Source organism: Excalfactoria chinensis, chromosome 1 (assembly GCF_039878825.1).
Source record: "Excalfactoria chinensis isolate bCotChi1 chromosome 1, bCotChi1.hap2, whole genome shotgun sequence".
NCBI classification, from domain to species: domain Eukaryota; kingdom Metazoa; phylum Chordata; class Aves; order Galliformes; family Phasianidae; genus Excalfactoria; species Excalfactoria chinensis.
In genome coordinates, this window is record NC_092825.1 from 34,085,075 (window position 1) to 34,108,819 (window position 23,745).

General features: G+C 39.7%; 1 protein-coding gene across 1 annotated transcript in view; it reads right to left on the reverse strand.

The window, feature by feature from the left end:
• PTPRR (protein tyrosine phosphatase receptor type R) overlaps nt 1–23,745 on the reverse strand; it is a 142,199-nt gene that overhangs the window by 70,907 nt on the left and 47,547 nt on the right.

The window sequence follows — 23,745 nt, forward strand, 5'->3', positions numbered from 1 at the left end:
ACACACCTTCTATTTTGATTATCAATTTCTGAGATCAAACAAAACAAACAAAACGAAAGCACTCTGGATACATTCCACATGCTTGAATTTCCCAAACTTCATCATCTTAGACAGAGCAGGCTATTAATTCTTAGCTGAGATGAACCAAGGCAATGAAACATTTTCTGTGCCAGAACTACCACAAAATTTAAATATTTCCTCAGGTTCAAATCCTTCCTGTGAAGTCAATGGAATTTTACCCAGGAAATAATTAAGCTTCAGATCTTTTTCCCAGAAGACCCAGATACATCTGTGCAGATGACATATGGTGGCCAACTCTCCTACGTGACACTCTGGGGACCCTTTCTTGGCTTCCATGTCCCACTTGTGGACAATACACAGTGGAGATGAGAGGGGAGGAAATGTATTGGATGGTCTCAGGTGGCCTACACCATTTCTGGCAGGGCATTGGTTCAGGAACTTAGCAGTTTCTGACTGAGCCAGTTTACTTGAGCTTAAAATAAAATGATTTACTTTCAACGTTCCACTTAAAGCTATAGGGCAGTTTACTGCTCTGAGGAACAAAACAAGGATTTCTCTTTCCTAACTAGAGTGGCATAAAAAGAATTAAATACCTATAGGTCAGACACCATATCAAGAGCATGGCTATGAGCAGGAAGAAATATCACTTTACTCAGAAAACAACAACAACAAAAAAAACAACTCCAAACCATGCATTTTGACTGCTGTTATTTGAGTGTTTATAATTTATAACATACAACTGAAAATAATTTGCTTTTCTCTTCCACTATCAATTTGATCTTTGCATTGGTATTGTTTTGTTTTGTTTTTTTGTTTTTTTAATCACACTTAGTTTTTTTCTTACACTAATGGGATCGTCAGGTCTTGATACACCAGCTAAGAATCATAGAATTACTGAGGTTGGAAAAGACCTCAAAGATAATCAGGTCCAACCTCAGCCTAACTATAGTTCCCTAACTCTAACAACTCTGCTAAATCATATCTCTGAGCACCACATCCAAACGGCTCTTACACACATCCAGGGACAGTGACTCAACCACCTCCCTGGGGAGCCTATTCCAGTGCTTAACTACCCTTTCTGTAAAGAAGTGTTTCCTAACATCCAACCTAAACTTACCTTGGTGCATCTTGAGGCTATCTCCCCTCATCCTGTCACCCGTCACCAGTGAGAAGAGACCAGCCCTGCTCTCACTGTAAGCACCTTTTAGATACCAGAAGAGAGCAATAAGGCCTCCCCTCAGCCTCCTTTTCCCCAAACTAAACAGCCCCACTTCCCTCAGCCTCTCCTCGGAGGGCTGATTTTCCAAGGCCTTCACAAGCCTCATTAAGATCTGCTCTCAGCATACTCATGTGCTTTAATTTAACTGAAGAACTATAGCAGTCCTCACTTTCAATGACCCTTTCTACCTTGGCATTTTCAAAACAGTCTCCTTGTTTCTTCCTGAATTGAGTGGCTACAAATCTGCTCCAGCTTTGTCACTGAAACATAGGAATGTGTTGAGAGTGGAGAAAGACCTTCACCAGGTCTGACCATTGCTTCTGCTGATGTGTGCCATGAAGCTATCTCCACATAGAAAGCTGACAGCCAAAGGGGCCTGGGATAAACAAGAAGGGGAACTGATGCTGAGTCAGGGGGGCTGTTGTGTGAATCCCTAGACATCCATCAGGATGGAATAATGAGGGAGAAAACACTTGTCCGAGACAGTGACCCTGAGTTACAAGGGTGATGCCACCTGTTGTTACTGAACAAAACTAGAAAGGGTAAAATCAAATACATTCGCTTAAGTATATATATAGGCATTAGATCCCATTAACTGAGATGCTGTTACACAGCACATCATGCGCTCACTGACAAAGACACAGAAATGAAACATCTAGAAAAATATCCAGTTTCAGATGAAAGATATTAAAGAAGCTGTAAGAAGGTAACGTGCACCTAATAAACTTAACACACTAGGACTGCAGCCCATCTTATCCAGGGACAATGCGGTGAAACTCCATTATCTTCAGGAGAGCCCCATTTCCTTCTACCCAGCCTGAATTTGGTGCACCATGCCCTACAACAAATATAAAAGGCTGCACAGTTTATGTGCCTCTGTATAACCACATCTATATTATCCTTAGTGTTTCAGGGAAGACAGAAGAACACAGCACTTCATTGCTCAGGATTCAGCCTGCTTAGAAAGCCCACCTGGCCCTGCAGCTGGAGATTTCAGGACTTACTCAAGACACTTCTCAGAACATCTTATTTTCTGAGGTTGACTACACTGCAACACAGTGGGATGCCTGAAGGTTTCATGGAGAACAAATGGTTGTCCACACACCAAGTGTAAGTCATTTGGATGGGCATATGTGGGCACTGCCTGGTCAGGCTGCCAGTCACACAGCACAGCCCCATAGCAGCTTGCAGTGTTGGGAAGAAATTTATCCTTAAGTCTCATCTCAGAATACTTCCTATGCAGCAGCAAGATTGTTGAAAATTCATTAAATAAACTAAACAAAAAAACAAAACAAAAAACAATCAACCAAAACCAACATCCAAGAAATAAACTGGTATGGGAAAAAAACTCACAATTTTTTTTTTATAAGAGCCTTGCCTTGCTATTTGTTGAAGGAATTCTCTTCTTAGTTGCTGATGCTGTGAAGCTTAGTTTCTTGGCAATGACAGTGAAAAGTAGGTAAGAGGAACACAGACTGCCCTTTTCCACATCAGGCAGCACAGGGGAGCGCATTTGTCTCTGTTTGTCAGGAAGAAGCCTAACAATCCAGAATATGCTGCTTTGGGAATGGGATTTCTAACAGAACCAGAGAAAAACAGCCTCCAGAAATGCCAGATAAGACCCCGTGAGCTCCTGCTTTACAGCAAGCAGCATATCAGTGCTCTGTGCTCTTAGCAGGAATGGACCAGACTGGAGACACAAGTTCAGCATCCTGTGGCCAACTTCGGATGCTAATGGAAAATGACAAGAACAAGGCAGGAATATACTCTTTTTCAGATTACAAGAGGAAAAAAAAAAAAAAACCAAAACACAACAAAAAACCTCAAGTCTTACCTATTCCCATCAGTTAAACACTTCTAAAACATTTTAATAAGGTTTTGTTTAAGCACAAATTTAGTGCCTAAAAAAACTGGAATAAGGTTATTGTACCGTTCTGATGGCATACCTTGATACCGTGTTAAATACAGACCATAAAGATGGGATTAGGATAGAAAATTGATATTGGATGAATTGCAAAAGTAGAAGTGCCAGCAGAATAGACAAACAGTGCAAACCTTCATTAAGAGAATCACGCCTAGAATGGAAACCTGCCCAATCACCTACAGATTATAAGTGCACAAGCAGAACTGTTATATATTCCAGTACTGCCCTCAATAACATGTGAAATTAACCGCTGTAAAGTAAATGCATAGCAGTAAATAAAATATAATCACAGCTACACAAGGCATGCCTTACTGTGGTACTCCAGTTGCTCCTTTTGCTTTGGAGAAGCAAGGAACATACATCCCAGTCAGACAGCACCAATTCATTTACTCCTGGTCCTCAGCAGTGTTTACTACCTCTTATAGCCCACTCCCCAGGGAGCTCACACTTCTGGGTCCGCTGCCTCTGGTGGCAGGAGTGACTTGCAGAGCTCAAAGGAAGACGCATCAGAGGACTCAGGTCCCCCAGCAATTACAGACCTGGATATTGCAACTGTAGCAACAGTTTCTAGGTGTATCTGATCCAAGCAAACAGGTTGTTGAAAAAGAGACTTCTGCTTGTAGTGGAAAAGAGCCCTGGGGGAGGAGATGGGTGGTTGAAAGGGGCTGGGATAAAAGTGTCAGGGTTAGGTGGGCTAAGGTCAAGGCTGGGGATAGAAAGATTTTCAGAAAAGAAAATACAGCACAGAAAAACACCAAGGATCCACAACCATGATACTAGAGGGACTTTTTGATGCTAGAGGAAAAAAAGAATGACACCATGAAATGTAACTCAGATTCTAAAATAACTTGTCAACTGTTACAATAAAAGTTTAGAGACGCCTCCCTTTCTTATCTTTTCCTTCTCATCAGAGATGTTTCTGCAATGAGCCTTAGAAACACCATCCCTTTCCATATATTGGCTACTCCAGTTTAAAATACTCCTGACTCCTCCACTACAGGTGTTCTCTCAAACCTCCAGCAAACCCGGAACATTTGTGTTAAGGGTAGGGAAGAAAAAGCATTCTCTCCAGTAATGACTGTCCTGCTCCAGTGTCTTGTACATGGAGAAGGGGATGAGTGCTGCAGAGAACGGCTGAGGAAGGGCAGGTAATCATGAGGATTTTAAGACAGAGTAATTGTGCCAAGGGAGGTTCAAGTTGAATATTAGGAAAGAATTCTTCTCAGAGAGAGTGGTGAAGCATTGGCACAGACTGCGCAGGAAAGCGATGGAGTCACAGTCCCTGGAGCTGTTCAAGAAACAGGGAAATGTGGCACCAAGGGACATGGTTTAGAGGCATGATAGTGATGGATTGATGGTCAGACTAGATGATCTTAGCGGTCTTTTCCAACCTTACTAATTTGATGAACTGCTGTGAACTTCTATGCAGGCCAGCATCACACAACCAGAACAAAACACAATGACAACACAAACCTCCAAAGATACTCTGCCCTAAGCCAAACCTGTGGCCAAGGTGGCTTTCCCTTCTCTCCCATTTACCACTCTTCCTGCATCATTCATTATTTTCACCAAGAGTAGAAACCTGCCTATGAAATCCACATTGCATTCTGAATTATGGCTGCAAGGTAAGATAAATTTGTTGAGAAACAGTTTACCTGCTGTTCATATAAATTCTCCCAAGAATAGAATCAATTGTTTTTGGTGATTAAAGGACTTTCATGTTTCTTATGTATTAGCAGCTGCCTGCTGTGATCTACTGAAACATTCATACATCATATATTTCTGCTGCAACACAATGTGAATACAAATATTGAGAAATTTAAATATTTCTAGGGTCACAGAGCAATTGCTGAAATACTGTGTGTGGAGTCTTGACTATTCTACAATAGTGAAAATCACCTCAAATAGTGGAAAAATTGCAGGCACGTGTTTGAGTTTACAAGAACCAGTGCAGAGCATTGACAAATGTTCTACAAGTCTCTCTCTTGCTCTGCCAGGTCTCTGTTCTGACCTGGAATGCACTGTTGGGTAAGTTAGTCAGTTTCTGATGAGGAGACAGCAAGGCTGCAGGATATGCTAATATGCCAAAAACAAAACAAAACAAACCAGATTTCATATGTAGGCTGCAAAAAATTTAAGTGCCCTTGTCCAAAGAGCATCTGGGTGATGAGAAAAAGCATTCTAAATTGGTTCCATATAAATGCAAGTAAAAGTGGTAGGAATGGGATACTTTGACTGCTTCAGTCCTGATTACTTCAGGAAGTTCTGTATATTTGGATGCTGCTTTTTAAGATGTAACAATTTCACTCTTTTTTTTTTTTTTTTTTTTTTTTTTTTTTTAAACTAGGAAAAGCAACAACCCACAGTAAGATTTTATGGAAAAATCTTTCTTAAAAATAAGCATAATACTTCCCAGATTCATATATTTCCTAGACAGCCTCTAAGAACATCTCTGACTCTTGATTAATTTTTCATGAGACCAGATAGATTTAATATTATTATTTTTGGCATATTACAAGCTATCTGAAAGAAATCATAGGCAGAGGTAACACTTATTGGAAATGTGGGGGTAATCTAGCCAGTTAACACAACTATGTGGTCTCCTCGCATGCTGATTTTCAAGTACCTGGGCATTCAAATATGAGCAAATCAGAATGTATTTATTTCATACTGTACAATTAATCCATAGAGCTTTTTACCACAGGAACTTGCTGAGGCCAAAAACTGAACATGAGGCAGAAAAAGGACAGCATCTTTAGATAGATGGAAAAAGTCACCAATATGAAACCAAAAAATACAGACAGTACAAAATTATGATACAGTTGAAACCACACCTTTTAACTAACAGAAACCAGACTGAAACCTAATTAAATGAATCATAATTTAATGGGTAGAGTCATCATCCCTGAAGGTACTCAAGAACTGTCAAGACGTGGCACTGAGGAACATGGTTCAGTGGGCATGGTGGGGATGGGTTGATGGTTAGACCAGACGATCTTAGTGGTCTTTCCAACCTTAACAATACTAAGAAAGGTTGAGCCCTTCAGTCTGTTCACAGAAGGGGCTGACATGAAACCAGAGTGTTCTGCTGGCACCCATGGCTTCAGCTGGCAAAGTAACTTGGGGTGGGCAGGCAATGTGGCAGAGTTGGTTTGTCTCAGCTAGGATGCAGATTTACACTTTTCATAGGAAGAAGAACCAATTTCTCTAAAAAGATCAGTTGATTTGGGGCTGATTTGACCAATTCTGTAGGAAGCACCATGAGCTCAAAGGTCTCCATCTGTGATGACTGACCTCCATCCAGCATTCTCTGTGATTTTACATCCATTGGGCAGTGAGCCAGCTATAGAAAGGTTCCATGACCTTCATGGATGATTAAAGCATATAAGAATGCATCCAGCTGCCTATTAAGGATAAAGTTCATTAACACCTCTCTTCACAAGAAACACTTCAATTCCTAACAGTTCTGTGTTACATATTAACCTCTGGGCTTACAGTCTTCAGCTAGGAGAAAGACTCAGCTATTTCAGTGGGATTTGATGTCATTGTGTCACAAGATAATGTGGATGTACCAATCAGATCTGATATTAAGGCAAAGAATAGTCTTGTATCTATCTTCTGATAGCAACCTCAGAAGGTAAGCTATTCTATTCTCCCTATATCATTATTCTAACACAATTTGATATAGTTAGTGAGATGACAGAGAGTGGGTTAGACTGTTGTAATGCGATGGAAAGTGCAGCACTGAGAGCAGAGTAGTAAAGTCTTAAGCTCATCAGCAGCTAGAGAACTATAGCTTATATGAGATTACCATCTATAGCCCTTATAATAATTTTATTCACAGTACAGTATAAACATATGCATTGCCCAGTAAAGTGAACAGGACGTTTTCTGAGTTAGGGAGTTCTAGAATCCCATATTCTAAATGTTCAGTGAGATGCATATTTGTCATTGCTGGAAGGGTGTAAGAGAGGGTGTAATATCATGGGATACAGTTTTAAAGCAACTCTGGCATTAAAAAGTATCAGTCCCAGAAGCTCCTTGCCTGTGGAAGCCCTCCAGGAGAGGGAAGGAGAGGGGAAGGGAGACTGTCCTAATGCTGTTGAACCCCACTGGTGATTTTCTAGAGCTTCTTTGCAGTAGAGGGAATCTTCTGCTTCACCATGTGGTGAAATGTAAGTATCTAGTGGTGAAAGGAGCCAGTGTTCTCCCATGTGTGAAGATGCATTATTAAAAAAAACAACAAAACACCTACTCACAATAACACTGAATCTACTTTGGAGCATTTGCAATTACTACACTGAATCTACTTTGGAGCATTTGCAATTACTAGCAGGAATGAGAGACCATAACTTTGCTGAGCCTCTATCCTTAGGAAGTTTCCCTCAGTTTACCTGCATTGGTTCCAAGCCTATAAAACAGGGATGATAGAACTTGACTGTTTCATAGGAGCAATACTAAACCAAGTAGTCCATATACTGTAGGGAAAAGATGGGGAACATATATGTAGGACTGAACTTCTCAACTTTTATATTTTACAACATCTCACCAAAAAGATAACTCTGGTCTTTGTTTAGCTGTGTGCTACGTTTCTTCAAGGACTGGGATTTACTTTATCACAAATGATTTCAGCATCCTTAAAGTAACAGCTGAAGTAAATTTCAAAGCCATGACAGTTCTCTTGGCTTTTTCTTTCTTCCATCCACCTCTCCCTGCCCTTCTCCCTTCTATTCCCTGAGATTATGTTAGACAGTAGACAGTGGCCAAGGTGATGGAAAAGCACAAGGCAATGCATAAGGAGGTGGAAACATCAGGAGCTGAAAGAGCTCAGCTGAACACTATACTCAGCTGAGCTATTTCAGCCTCTTTGTTCTTTGAGGGGCATGTATAACGAGCTCCATAAAATTGTCCTATCTGTCCCTTTTGAATATTACCCCCAAAAATAATTCTTTCCATTACAAAAGAAATGCATGGTGCTATTATGTCTGTTAAAACTTTTTATGCACAGCATGATTGTACCAGTCACATCCTATTTCATCATCCCAAGGCCAGCAGTAATCCTCAAAGCTAGCAGACTCTTTGAGCACAGCACTTAATACTTTTGTTTTTTCTGTCCATTTATTAAATGTCTAGATAGATCCTGCCTAAAGCTTGAAATGCCAAAGAATCAGGACCAACTCTCCTTGCTCCTTTTGCAAAACCCTAATTTCAGCCAGTTTTATGTTTCAAATAAGTCTTAGTTACCAAAGTTTAAATTTCTGTCACAACTTTGTAAAGAGGATCTCAATAGATCAAGATCCCTTCCAGGAAAACATTGGTCAAAAACAAACAAACAACAAAACAAAACAGGATCACCCTTCTTTTTATCTTCAGAATTTTAAATGTGCTTTGTAGCGGGCTGATTATTTAACCTTGCATACTAACGAAGAACGAAACTGGAAACCTAAGACAATACAGCAACTTCCAAATTCTTCAGGAACTGATGTGGCCAAAAGACTCCGACTGACTCACTCACCCTCCTTAGTAACCCTTCTCTTTGCTTTGAAAATCAAAGACAGACTTCAGTACTGCTCACATCCTAGCTTTCTCAGGCCTTTAATTTCAGAGGCATTTGTTATTGATAATCTCAGATGAGCAAAATCTGCCTGAACACGCACTATGGGAATGTTACAGAAGAAGGGAATGTTGTAGAAAGAGGCAAGTACTTTCTGTGTTGTTGTTTTTAAACATAATCATAGTTCTCTGCTGTTCCTGGGTATACGAAAACTTGAAATATATCCGAAAAAGTATATATTTTCTGAAGATATATGCTTGACTGGATTTGAGATATTTACACAAAAGACTCTTCCTGTAGGGTTTCTGCATTGTGTGACTGCCAGTGTCCCAACACAATCTGGACCATTTGTCCACCACCACCAAGATTTTCCAAGTATGAAGCAATTCTGTTGCCTACACTCTTGGGAAATCAGGATTTGGGTTTTTTTTAATGGAAACGAATGTCTAGCAGCAAGGCCTCTTTAGTGTGACACAACTCAGCAGTGTGTTTTGGGTCTTTATCTGCTTTCAAGCTTTTAGCTCACTGAAGTCCGTATATAGCTATTACCACCACCATAATCACACATAATTGGAATAAAACATACATAACTGACTGTCCTCTATCTACTATAGCATGATCTAAATGCAGACAGTACATGGCACCCTCATCATTTCTGTCTTTTCATTCCTTTAACTATGAACTTGAAGAGAAACAAAGCAAAACCCTTGATGACATGCCTTTTCTTAGACAAAACTTTCATTACTTTGGGTTTTATTCTACTTTGGTTTTGTGCGCCTGGCTGTATGCTTTTTATCTCAGTTTTGACAAAACTATTAATGATTGTGTGTGATCCTATAAGCTCAGAGACTGGAAAGAAGATGAAAAGACAATCCCATGGCTTTGGCAGCTTACTCAGGATCTTTGAACTCCTGAAGCTGCTGATACCAAATGTATCCAGAGGCTATGATGTACGAATTCCCTTTTTCCTGAGCAGCTGGACAGACAGAGAATTTTTCTCTTCTGTTTAGTACTGAAAAGAGAAGCTATGGATTAAGGGAAAACACTAACTCCAAATCTTCAAAGATCACTAACATCAATATCATATTTTTTATGAGAAGTTCCAGGTTTGGGTTCATAGCTTTGGAAACCTCACAGCTATATAATGTCCCAAATGCTTACGTTGGTAAGCAAGTTTTCTAACTGGACCATTGTAGAAGTTTTAGAAAATGTTTCTTAGTCTCAATTGAAAAACTTTGGTTTAGAGATGACTCCACGTGTGAGATAAAAACAAAGAAGTTGTGATGCTTTTAGCTCTAAAATGACTGGGAGGCAGAGCCCAACTCATGCATCTTCAACTTCTTTCTATTATTATTAGGGTTAGAAGAGCATCCTGCATTAGTTTTTTGTTTTTTGTTTTTTGTTTTTTCTTTAAACAGGCAACACAGCTGTCAAACTGAACAATAAAAAATGTTTAGAATGGGAAAAATGCTGTTTTATATCGATAACTGATAAGATTAAAAAATCTCCATTAAAAAAAATTAAAAATCTCAATTAAAAGAGAATACTGAAAATTATTTACCTGCACTTCTCTCATTCTCCTACATACATGAAAGCATACAAGCTAAATTAAAATACATTTTTTGTATCCCCACTACCAGCTGGCTGTTAGAATAAATAGTATCTGTGAGTCACTGTCATATTACAACAACTCCCTTGCCCTCCCAAGAGAATAAGGAATTTAGCATTTTGAAGAGTGCAGATTTCTTATCTACAGTCATTTCATGGATGCCAGACAGGTCTTCTATGATTTATTTGTTAAAAAAGTGGCAGGCTTTTCATTAAAGAATTCAAACGTGTGAATACAGTTGAAATATCAAAGTCATTTTGCAAACTAATTAACTGTTTGTTTTGTACTTTGCTCAGCTTGCCCTTTAATCTCTTCCCTGCTCTGTGCTATTCCAGGAGTTGTGTGAGTAAAAAAAATGAATGGAAGCTCCCCCAAAGCGTTTATGTGACACTAGGGATTCTGATGGCTTGGCTTCTTAGTCTTGTCCATACTTTTATAATTAAAAAACAATGTTACAGCATTTAAAATTCATTTTTTTTTTTTTCCAGATGTGTTTTCTGTTTTGTTATTCTTCATTTTTTTTTTTGTAGTATTCTGACTTTGGTCGCTGTGTGAATGCTTTACAGCCATTTCCAAAGTCCAGATTTTGGCCTCTTGGTGTCTGACAATCCCACCTCCATTCAGAAAAGCATCTGAGCAGCAAAGCAATTCAGAATGAAGTAGCAGTTGTTTTTTTTTTTTTGGTGAGTAAGAAATTCTTTTCCTTTTTTGATTATTGCTTTTTTTTTTTTTTTTTTTTTTTTTTAACAACATTCAAGCAGCAGCTTTCCCAAAGCGACCACCACCAGTGCCATCTGTGTTTGTGAGAAGAAATACTCAGCTTCTCAGAAGCTGGATGAAGGGCTCAGATCCAAAGAGATTCCTGTGCTACCACACCGCAGCAAAACAGGCTGGGTCGTGATGACAGAAGGGTTTGTAAACTTCATTAAAATCCTCCACATCTACCTTAATTCTGGGAAAGACAGCAATCAGTTAGGAGACACAGCAATAAAAGCTAATAAGAGGCTGTATGCCTTCTATCTGAGCTAGTATGTAGCTAAAGCAGGGCATTGATTTGTCAATGAAGGTATATCTACTTAAGTCCAGAAGCTAAGTTCAGTACAGGCAAGTCGAAACAAAAAGCGACCAAGTTCACTCAAGAAGAGTGAAGGAACATGGTTTGAATCTGTATGTTTACATTTTATACCCTTTTTTTGACAGCATTACACAGAGAAAGACAACAGTTCTATTGGAAATTGGCCACTGGTGCCAGGTATTACTACAAAAGAGCAAGTGGCAGCAACTGGTTCTCAGATTACTTTCAGAACATATCTCAGTGATCTTTCATTTACAAAGTCCTCACCCTTTTAGCTGTGATATATCACAAACCCATTTTGCAAAGGATTCTAGCCTGCAGACACTGCTGGGAAAATGCACTGGCATTATCCTGCCACAATTTGAGCCACAGGCTCCCTGGGCACTCCTGGCCCCAGCACTGTGGCTCAGTACAGCTAAGCCTGCCCAGCTTCTGGCCACAACACAGCAGCAAATTTGTGGGATCCCACCACTGTTGGACCAAATGTGCACCATACAATGATGCATGTTGGAAGAACTTAATTCCCCGCATTACTCTCACTTCCCGCTCCTCTGCAATATTTTCTTTTCCTTTTTTGCAGTGCTGAAAAATCATTATTTTGGACATCTTTCATGGCCCTCCTCTAAAGACAGAGAAGCCATCCATGCACAGTGCAGCAGTCTGAATAATATCCATTCACCCACTCCCTTGGCTGACATGCATGACAAGGCCCATACCATACAACTCAGGATGAGGGTGTAGACCCACATTATCCATAAGCATCACCCATCAGAGGTGCATGGGAAAGGGTTCACCCCCATTCCTGCCATAACACTGATACTGTGGCTTTGCATACAACAGCAATCCCAGCTTCTCCAGACCAAGGTGAATCAGCTGTGCAAGCATGACAGGTCATACAATCACAGAACCATAGAATCATTTGAGTTGGAAGGGACCATTAATGGTCATCTAATCTCCTGTAGTGAACAGGGACACCTACAATTACATTAGGCTGCTCAGAGCCTGGCCCAGCCTGACCTTGAATGTCTCCAGGGATGGGGCATCTACCACGTCCCTGCCCTGGGTGATGGACAGGAGCCATCTCAGAGTACTTTTGGACATCCAGATACCACTTCCAGAACTGGACTAAAGGAGTGGGCTTTGGGTTACTTCTTCACTGCAAAGAAGCCATGTGTCATCTCACTTAAAAGCATGGGAGATGACTGCTAACATAGTAGCCTATTGCCAAGGTCATGAGGGCTGGCAGGGCTCATCTGATATCTGTATACTAATCAATCTCTCCCCTGCCTTTGTTCTGAGTTACAGCTAAACAAGAGAAGCTTGCTTTGCCAGCTTTACCATTAGATTTTGTCTATGGTAGTGGAGCTCATTTGACTAGCTGAAAGCAAGCTGAACAAATATAATAGATGATGAAATGGAACAACCTCATGCTGGCATGAACAAAGAAACAAAAGATTAACTAAATGGCTGTTACAGTTTCCCATTACTATGATCTTTTTTTCCCATTAAACATAACACTCCAAGAAAACCTCCCAAAAATTAAATGATTGGAGGGAAAGGAGGAAAATAAAGCTGATTATCAAGGTGACCATTTTCTAAAGGAAAGCAAGTAAAGCAAACAGCAAGAGGAAGCTAAAAAATCAAATAATCTCTGCTATTGCAGCAAAAGCATTTTCAAAGTGTGATTTTTTTTTTCCCAGTTGATTTTTCCACAAACTGGTACTGAAACAAATGAAAGAAATAAAATCAGTGATGCTGAATGGGATAACTGAGACTTCTTTTTGTCCCCCATTTCTTTATCCACCTCTTCTCACAGGAAGGAAGAATATATGAGGGAGAATTCTTTGTCCAGAACCATAAATATATGCTTTATATTTGCTGTGTTAAATAAAACCTATTCAGTAAAACCCATCTTCTATATATGTGCCATATTTTCCTCTCATCAGTTCCACCTGTCATATTAAACAGACCTATGACTGCCTCTCTATAACTTTCTGGTATTTCTTACTTCTTCCAAGAGCTGATCAGACACTGCTGCTAAGGTCACATTCAATTGCATGACTTTAAGCACCTAATTTTCATCTCCCAGTGATCAGCCTTAATCAGGCACATTTACAAGCCAGGTTATAATAAAGCATGGCAGATCCCATTCACACACAGCCAGACACCAGCAGCTCCAGCTCCTCAGGTGCTCCCCAGCAGAACACTGTGGGCAGGTGGTGGCTCCGCCATGAGGGGTGTAGGAAAGAAATGCTCTTCTGTATCAGTACAGATGTTTGCAAACAGCTTATTTGATTTCTTCTCTTACTGCTGCATACATTATATTTCCTGGGATATAAAGGCATAACACACTCCCTTATAGCATCTTCTCTGCTAAATGAAGAATTGCATTCACTCTTCCTAAACAATTTCAAACACACAGTAAGGGTTTGCATCAAGCTGTGTGGCAGGGAGAGTGAGCATGTAAAGGAGAAAAAACACCTTAGTAATAAATTATTCTCAGCTTATATTTGTAGTTCTTTTCATGCGGGCACACTGTGAGATTTAACAGTGGGGTCTGAAGAAATGGAAATGCATCACAGCGAAGTGATTTCCTTACAAACACAAAGAAGGGGTGGGGTCCCAAAACTATATGCAAGGTGAGGATTTGGACACCAACCCAGAATTCTGGGCCACTTCCTTTGTTTCAGACCCTTCCTTTATATTGACTGCCAGAAGATGTTAGTGCTCTAACTGTAAGAGAGCTTAGCACTGCTATGATTTGCATAAATTTCAAAGCTTGGAAACAGAGGACTGCCCACATATAACTTCTGAAGAGCAGAGAATCTGAGTTTTTTTACATACTTCACCAGGCATGCTCTTTTTGCTTGAAACCTGTGTTGTGTACCATTCAAGGCTTTTCTGTTTCATGAAGAATCAATTTTGCACTCCACTGACATCACCCCAATATGTTACATAACCAGAATCAAAATCCAAGACAGGCACTTAAATTACTTGCATAAACTGAAGAAAAGATGGAATCTTTGTAATGTCAGCTTGATTATGGCCTTTTTTTACCTAATGTAATTAGAAAACATATTTATAACTCATCAGTTTTAAGCTGATTACAGATTCTAAGCTGAAATCTTGCAACTGTGAAGTTCTTAAATTTCACTGTAATTTTGTATTCTGTCTCTTTTTTCCTTTAATTATCTTTTCCCTTTATGATTCATGTACAGAGTAGACAGATCGTTGTGCAGCTCACAAATGAAAAGGTGCATTTGCAAAAATGTTTTGCAAAATACAGTGAATAAATAAATATTTCTTTCCAGTTTCTGTTTGGTTTCCAGTCCAAATAGGTTCAAATTTCTATTTGAACAACCATTCTGCAAATTATCTTCCTCAAAAATCACTGTGATTCAAACGTTTCTACATACAATAATGTTAAGGTGACTTATTGAAAGGAAGAATATAAATCTATACAAGGAAGTTGATATAATTATTTGTTAAAAGCTGTTTGTCTCAAAACTGCTGTGAAGCTGCTGGTTGACAGTCTTCATGTAATCATAGAATCATCAGTGTTGGAAAAGACCTAAAAGATCATCCAGTCCAACCATTCACCTATTACCAATAGCTCCCACTAAACCATGTCCCTCAACACAACATCCAGTCTTTCCTTGAACACCCCCAGGGCTGGTGACTCCACCACCTCCCTGGGTAGTCCATTCCAGTGCCTGACCACCCTTTCTGAGATGTGATGATGGAAGATTTCTTTTTAGACATGAGACTTTTAAGGCCTTATACCTAATATATTTGTGCACTTCCGTGTATTCACATTTCATGTACAAGGGAACACACATAAAGTTTAATTCACTGGTAGAGCACATGGCTGTCTACATTTGACTGAAGCATTATTACATCTGCATTTAGAGAGAAGCGGCAGTGCTGTTCTTGTTTCAGAGCTGTAATAAAGGGAAGGTAGATAATGCTAGTTGGTACTAAGAAGCAGGCTTAGAAACTTGAAAAGCATAAAGGCAACTGGGAATACAGATTTCAAATTATCAGTTCAGTTTGAGTCCTCAGTGGGAATACTACTCATCTGTTTCTCCAACACTCAAATTTCATTACTTAAACTCGAAGAAGGGGATAATTTCACACCATTAGTGATATTTACACTTCTGTAATTCCATTAATTTTCTCTTTCTGGATAAGAATTCTCTTCACAAAATGGCTATAAATCATTTTCCTAAAGAGCCTGATAATGAATATGAGCTCAGGCTTGCGCTACCTATTAAGGTACAGTGCAAAACCAATTGCGAGCTGCTTTGAATTCTGAAAACAGTGATTGTGACAGTGGTAGTGTTCCCCCAGCCTGAGGCACTTATCTCACATTGCCCACAGATCCAAGAAAGATAGTCTGTCCATGACAGTTCCAACTTGTAAATGGTTCTGCTGAGTGTGGCCACAATTTAACAGCCCCGCTAGGAGTGAGAGAGAAATACCTCATGATCTACAAATATGCCCTGGCCCTCTAGGAATGCCTGCTGCACTGCTTTCAAATCCAGAGAGTGCTGACATCTAGACATTCCCTGCTTATGAAAATCGAAAGTGCTTCCTCATGAAGAAAACTGCAAAGCTTGTGAAAAGATGAGTCCTTTGTTTCATTATATTTCTCTGAAGGCAGTTCATTTTCACCCCTTCAGAAAACCATGTAAATACAATAACGGGAAAAAAAAAAAAAAAAAAAAAGAAAGAAAAGGAGAGAAAAAGAAAGTTGATATGAGCTGTTGGCAAAGGCTTGAAGGAAGAAAAGCTATTTATGACTATCGAGAGCCAGTACATTTAAGTAGGACATTTTGCTTTTGTTTAAATATCAGCAGAGATACCACACTGAAATGGTAACATTTTCATAACGTCAGAAGGAAAAAAGAATACACTTCTAGAGACTTCTTGAAGGGTGAGAAATCAATAGATAATAGTAGTGTGATGGATATATTCTATTCCAAAATAGTTCACATTGGATGTTGAAAGAGCAGGTAGAAAAGTAAACGTGTAAATCTGCTGGGACAGATGACCTCTTTCAGGAAACTGCTCCTGGCTCTGTGCCCATCAACATTCTTACTAGAGGTGTTTTGAGACACACAGTCATGTGGGAGCTTGGAGATAACTCAGAAACAGAGAACGTGGGATAAACAGTAAAGTAGGTCAGATGCACGGGGTGATTCAATGTCTGAGCAGTTAAGTTTATCATGTATTTAAAGTCAAGACAACACAGTTCTTGGAAGAGAGTATGTAGTTCACCCGCAAATAAACTTGTTTTTAAAAGAAGTGACTCAGAAGGTGAGTCAAGGCTCATATTTGATAATCAAACAGATACTCCCAGGAGAAATGGAGGCTAAGGGCACATGAATACAACCCTTGCTCAGCCAATCAACTGACTAGAAGCTGTATAACCATGTCACAGAGGTGGTGGCATACAGTTGTTGTATCTCGGTAACCAACGAAGAGAACTGCACGCAGTCTGTCACCTACGTCTTTTCAACTCATTAAAGTCTTGCTGATGTTCATAGTTGGGAGCAGGACCATGACCAGGACCAGGACCATGACCATGACCATGATTACGACCACATACATCCACAAGCAGCTTCTAAGGGACACAGCAATTTTGTAACTCTCCAGCTGCTTCTAGTTCTGTAAACACTTACTTTGTTTCTGCTAATGAGCTGAGGCTTTCCAGGTGACACAAAACACCTGAGGGGCAGCCTGCACAGACTGCAATTAACTCCTGGTTCTTGTTCCTGTTATTTAATTAGCAACATCAATTTTGAACAATGCACAGACTGATCACAGAAAATGCAGACAATTACAAGTAGTAATCAAACTCTAGTTTCTAAATTACATGCCAAGGATAAATGATGTTAAAATAAAAAATAATGTAGGCAAAACTTATTAAGCATATTCAGCAGACACACAGCATAAAGTTTCCTCCCATTTAATGATAATTTCTACTTCCGTCTAGGTTCAGGGTACACATATAACAATCTCATAAACATTCTTCTCCTCTGCATAAGTCTCAGTACATGTTCTCCTATAGAACAACCAAAAATGCAGTGAGAAAGAAACTTTGAGAGCACCATTGACTGTTTTTACTACTCTGTTCAGAGTTACATTGAAGAGTGAAAGGTGCTCAATGGTTATTCAGGACTTAAATGTCCCTGTTTTACTTTGGATACCATTTCACTTGCCTGCAAGCAATAGGTATTGCACAGTCATTGGTCCACAGTGTTAAGGTGTAGTTCACAAATACATAGCCATAAATACTGAGATGAATATGCCAGAAAAAGCTCTCCTTTCTCTTCTTTAATTATAGAAAATAGAAAGGATAGACACTAAATCTAGGCCAGACTTACATCATCTTCCTGGACCAGACCTACACTGCCTTCCATGTCATCAAATTGGGGAAAACTGAACTTCTGAAGTAAGCTGCCAGTCTTACTTTATAGAGCAAGAGACTGCAAATCAACAAATGCTCCAGGTTTCTGTTAGGCCTGAAGTAAGATGGAACTGGGGGAGGAGTGCAGGCACGCTTAGGTACTGCATAGGCAGTGGGAGAGGTTTGATGCAGGCAGTAGCTCTAGGCTTCTTCTGAATTGGAAATTCTGTGATTGTAAATGAAAGGGATTTTTATTTCTGCTGACCTCCAAATACATGGAGCACTGCTGCTCATATGGAGAGCAAAGTCCACACTACTTCGCCTCTGTGAAGACAATGGCTCTAAAGCAATTGCTGGAAGTTGAGAGATCTTGAAGAGGGATTGCTTAGCCTGGAGAAGAGAAGGTTCAGGGGGCAGCTTGGCCATGTATATAAATACCTGATGGCAGGGAGATGGAGTCAAGCTGTTCTCTGTGAGACCCAGGAATAGGGCAGGAGGCAACAGGCCCAAGGTGAAATACAGGAAATTCCACTTTCACAAAAACTGTTTTTACTGTGAGAGTGATCAAACACTGACATAGATCACCCAGAGAGGCTATGGTGTCTTCATTCTAGGATGAAATGGAAAAGGTCCTGAGCAACCTTCTTTAGCTTTAGGCAGGAATCTGGATCAGACAAACAGCAGAGGCTCTCTCCAGCCTGAAGCATGTAGTGGTAAGAAATCAAGCACATACACAGACATTAGTAGTCATCCAGAATCAGTGGTTTTGTTGTGTGCATAGTACCTGTACTGCAGACTTACAGAAACTTCTGCCCTAGAAGAAAAACTGGAAAATAATTCTATGTATGGAAATAATATTGACTTTTTCCAAAGGAAAAAAGTAAAATTAGTAAAGCAAGTTAAATAAAAAGTTTATTTGAATAAGAAACTCTGGCTCACTATTTAAATGCTTGATCCAGATCATTTTTCCAAAGCTACAGGGCTGATGACAATAAAACAATAAGAAACTTACTTTTGTATCTAATATTAAACAGCTGTGTTTATGAGTAAACGCATGGCACAGAACCGCCAAGAACAAGGGTGGCATTTTGCAATCATTTTCCAGAGCAGCTGTTGTGATCACTCAAGGAATGAGTGGTCCTATTAACTTCCACAAAATTATTCATGTATTCAGTGCTATGCTTCAGCGTTTTGTTGCTGTGCTGCTTATTAGCCTTCACATTTTATAGAACACTTACAGTAGGATCATGGACAGTGCATGGTATCCAGCAACATTCCCCAACATTGCTCACAAATCTGTTATTCATGTAATACTCTAAGGAGGAATGCTCCTTTTTAATATCACTTCACAGCGTGACATTTTCTAAGATATGTGTTCTATTTCACGCTTATTTGTGTATAAATGGGCATGAAATCTTAAAATAGCTCTCATGAAATAGAATTAAAACACTACTTATGCTGTGACAGCGATTACATTTGACAACAGAAGCGCACAGCCCTACTGGTTCTGCCCAAATGTCCATCTCTCCCTATTGTATATCTTGTGCACAGCTATAATTAGATGTAAAGAGAAGAGTAAAAACACATGAAATCTCTGACCTGCTTCTAATCCTGTGTCAGACCACTTCTGGCTCTGCTGTTTTCCTAAACAATGCTCATCAACAGATCTCTGTTCAAGGTACTTGTATGGTCTTTCTGTGAGCCTGGGAAAGCTTCCTGCATCCACATAAATCCTAAGGTCTATTGCTCACTGGGTGGAGAGCCACTGTCTTCTCCTGATCTGACCCTACTGCCTTCTGAAATGGAACCACAGAATCACAGAATGGCCTGGGTTGAAAAGGACCACAATCATCATCCAGTTTCAATCCCTATGTGCAGGGTCACCAACCACTAGACCAGGCTGCCCAGAGCTCACTAGTCTCCCTGCAGCCTTCTCTTCTCCAGGCTAAACAAGCCCAGTTCCCTCAACCTTTCCTCATAGGAAAAGTGCTCCAGCCCTCTGATCATCTTAGAGGCCCTCCTCTGGACCTGCTCCAAGAGCTCCATGTCCTTCCTGTACTGGGAGCTCCAGGCATGGAAGAGGTTATGTGTGACAGGAGGTAACGCCACAGCACAGCCATTTTCATGGTGTGAGTACTGAGTACACAGGGACAACTACAGGGTTGGTCTGTGCTGTGACAGCACTACAAAACTCTGATCTCTGCTGGAAAACCTCAGAACATGCTCTGGCTTTATGCATTCCACATGCTCACTTGCATTTCAAGTAAGCTTTCTTCATCTGGTTTAAAGAAAATACTTTTACAATTTACTAGTGCCGCAGTACTTCTCGTGTTCTTTTTCGTGTGTTCACTTCTAGGATTATTTCTCAACAATAAAATATTTTGTCAACTAATTAAATATTGGCATGAACAGATGCAAAATTCTGACTTATCAGAAGAGAGACATTTTGTAATGTAATGTAGAGGTTTTAAATAGCTTGAAGAAAACACAGAATCAAAGAATAACCTGAGCTGGAAGGGACACACAGGGATCACTGAGTCCAACTCCTGGATCCACACAGGACCACCTGAAATACAAACCCTATGTCTGAGATCATTGTCCAAATGTTTCTTGAACTCTAGCAGGCTGGAGCCATGCCCAATGCCCTGGGAAGCCTGTTCCAGAGCTCATTCATTTTAAACCTTAGTCCTTTTCCTCTATAGTTCAAGGAACGTGAGATTAACAGTAGATCCAGAATGCCACAGACAATTGTTTAAGGCAGTATTTGTTCTAATTCAATAATTACATCAGGATTAATTCTACTGTGTTTCAGAAGAACTGCTGTTCTTGCAAGGTAGGACAGTTTTTATTTTTGCCTTCTGGAAATGATACCTTGAGGCACACAGCTCTTTCAGACAAAGGATAAAGAGTATCATAAGACGTGGGTTTAGACAGGAACTCTACATAATGGCATATGATAAAAACTTTTTCTGGTAACTACAGCTTACTCTTCCTCGCCTCCTCACCAGCTGTTATTCTTCTGTATGTAAAATGCATCCAAATCATTGCACATGTGCAAAAAAGAAACCTAAACCAAGTCAAGAATAGAACAGTTCAAACATATGACAACCCGATATTGAGAAAAACAATCACTTTAGTCATTCAGCTGATCTAGTCAAGCACCACATTATTAGAATTTGATTTGCAGCCATTGTAGAAACTGGGAAATACCAGAATTAGATGGAAAACCTCATCCTGGAGAGGACAACAGAGCTGAAGCATACTCTATTGCTTACTCTTCCCTACCACTTCCTCCTGCAGCTAATGAAGAGCAACGCTAGGCTGTGTAACAACTGGGCAGCCAAGGCACACATATTTTCTCCCCACTTTACAGTGCCCTTACTGCAGTTTTAGGGGAATAAGGTCAGCATGTATCACTTCCTCCCCATACATTTCAGCAAATGACAGTCTACACTTTCGTGACCTCTTTTAAACAGATGGGAAATGGAGAAACAGGTTCTTTGTCAATGCAGCCACTATGAGGAAGTCTCTGCACAGCAAAGCTCTCACACTATTGGTGAGATACCAATATCCTCTGCAAAAAGTATCTAACTTTGAGAAAAGACGGATCACATCTTCACCCAGCAACGGACAAACAAAGAGGATGGGTAAACCCAAGCAACTATTTTTGCAGTAGAAACTTACTAGCTTCAGAGTGAACGCAGTAATAACTGCAATGACATTCTATTAAGCATCACTCTGAAACCTTTTACAAAGCAAACAATAAAAGGTAAGGCAAAGCAGGCATGTCAAGAAGAGCTAATCTTGGACACAAATGCTAGAAACTGGCCTTTCCTCTGGAAGTTAATTGAAAGGGAATTGAATATTCCCCTAAAAATAAAAGATCATTACAGTTTCTGATCTAAAAGGAAAAGAATACTGTGATCTCAATGTTTAGAAACAAACTGTCTTCCTAAAATAATCTGGATACCCATTGAAGAAAAACAAAATATAAAAAGTGCACAACAAACAGCAGAAGCTGGCATCAATAAAACCTAATGTTGCTGTTAGCTACTTATTTCGTTTGTATCTTAAAAATTACATGTGGGTTCTTCCTGATCTCTACAGTAGAAATTCTGATTTTGTCAGCAGCTATCATAAACAGGGTAATCTGAAATATAGCCACATAACAAGATGTTTAAAACCAGGGCTCCTCAAAGAAAGAAGTATTTTAGCCAGTGTGGCTTTTATTTTTCCATGCTTACTTGTCTTCAGTGACTAACATTTGAGACAAAATGTCTTTGCAAAGAATTCAGATGCCTCTCTCCAGGCAGAGGGTTACTGAATAGAAGATCTGCAACAAGTTTCGTGCCCTCTAGCTAGATGAAGAAAGAGCAGATGTGACATTCTTGGTATTTCTAATGGAATAACAAAAAGACAGCTCTCAAAATCACATTTCTGGATATTTAGAATAACTTGAAAATCAATAATGCACTGATTTGATTTCACAGAGTTCTTAGGAAAGGATACAAAGATTTAACATACAACTTAATTATTCACATTGTACACATAATTGCCAGTCATTTTAGAGAGAGATGCCAACAACCCCATGTCCGCAATAACAGTGTCTTTGCAGTACCAGGGCCTTCTATAAGTTTTGTCAGTCCTTCTCTACTTAATGAATGAACTTTAAACAATAAAAAGTAAAATACAAAACCATGACATGCCTCCCATTCACCATGGCTGAAGTCTGTGTACTACTTCAAATAGTATGATACATGGAAGCTTTGCAATAGGAATTCATCAGAATAACATTGTTTTGATTTTTGTGCAAAATCACCCTTGTGCTTTAAGCTCAAAGAAAATTATTCCTAACATCTTTGCAAAAACAGTATAAAAAGAGCTGGCTAAAATGTACTTTTCTCATCCCACATAAATGAAAGGAACAATAAAAATCATTGTTTTGATTGTGTACAATAACAGCTCTCTACTCCTAGTATGTATCTCTGTCATGGATTTATTATCACTTAACTCCCACTGATCAGCTGTTTCTGTGTATAAAGTACATAGAACATACACTAACAAAATAATTCCCACAATAAATATGTTTTTTTCTTTTTTGTTTGTTTGTTTTTTCCATCTATCAATATCGTAGTGGGAGGAGATTAAGGCTACAGAGAGACAAGCTTCAGAAACTGATGTCAGAGAGCATTTAATCAACAAATTGTCTGATCTGGGGCAATAGTGACGCTAATATTCATCATTCATAAGCCTCCATCCAGGCAATTGAAAATAAATTTCAATTAAAGTTTTAACAATGTAACCATTCTACTAACCTGCACCAGCTCCAACAGGGTGTCTGTTTCCACCGAAGGTCTGTGGCAGTGACAGATAGTTGACAGCTCTGGAAAACAGGCCCCAAATATGCCACACATCACTGAAGGACTCAGACAAACTGGCCCAAGGAATCAGTGTGGTGGGGTGGTCTAGTTTTGATGTTGTCAGTCCACAGCAGTCTACACTGCTCTCCCTTCTGAAGAGAGATACCTGACACTGGTAGGTGGAAGAGGATGTACAGCCAAGTTACGCAAGGGGCAAAGATGCCCTTCTTGTTCATGAAGGAGAACCACAGAGGAAGGCAATTTTGCAGTAGAATTGTGAACTATCGGTTCAGGCACTGAAACACAGAAACTTGTCCTACTCACTGCTCTCCAGCAGGAAGGTGAAGATCAGGCAGCCACAAAAACATACTAGTTTCAGCATGGAAGTGATCAGTGTCCCCTGGGCAAATTTCACCACTCATCCTTAGTGAATAAATCAAGTAATGACATAAGACAAAACAGAACATCAGGAGAACATATTCAAGACCTGACAACACCTGATGGATTTGGATGTCCTTTAGGAGCAGCCCCATAGTGGTGCCTGCAGCTCATGGCAAAGACTTTACTCAAC